Genomic DNA, 263 nt, shown 5'->3' with positions numbered 1-263 from the left:
AACTCACTATAAATACAGATAAAACTAATTATATATTTTCCGACATAACAAAATTAGAAAAAAGGCAATATAAAAATATTAATCAACTATACTGAAATAAAAGAAATAGAAAAAACTAAATATTTGGGCATGATTATAAACCAGAAACCAGAATGAAGTGACCAAATTGAAAAAATCAAACAAAAAATTGCAGCACTTTCTGGAGCCATAAGAAGAAATAAGACATCTTGGAATTAAGAACAAGGAATTAATATTAAAATCTC

The sequence above is a fragment of the Ctenocephalides felis genome, unplaced genomic scaffold, assembly GCF_003426905.1.
Source record: "Ctenocephalides felis isolate EL2017-DRISC unplaced genomic scaffold, ASM342690v1 CF-g0.4_SCAFFOLD_00845, whole genome shotgun sequence".
Lineage (NCBI taxonomy): Eukaryota > Metazoa > Arthropoda > Insecta > Siphonaptera > Pulicidae > Ctenocephalides > Ctenocephalides felis.
The sequence above is the reverse complement of the archived record's forward strand: the minus strand, read 5'-3'. Positions refer to the sequence as shown.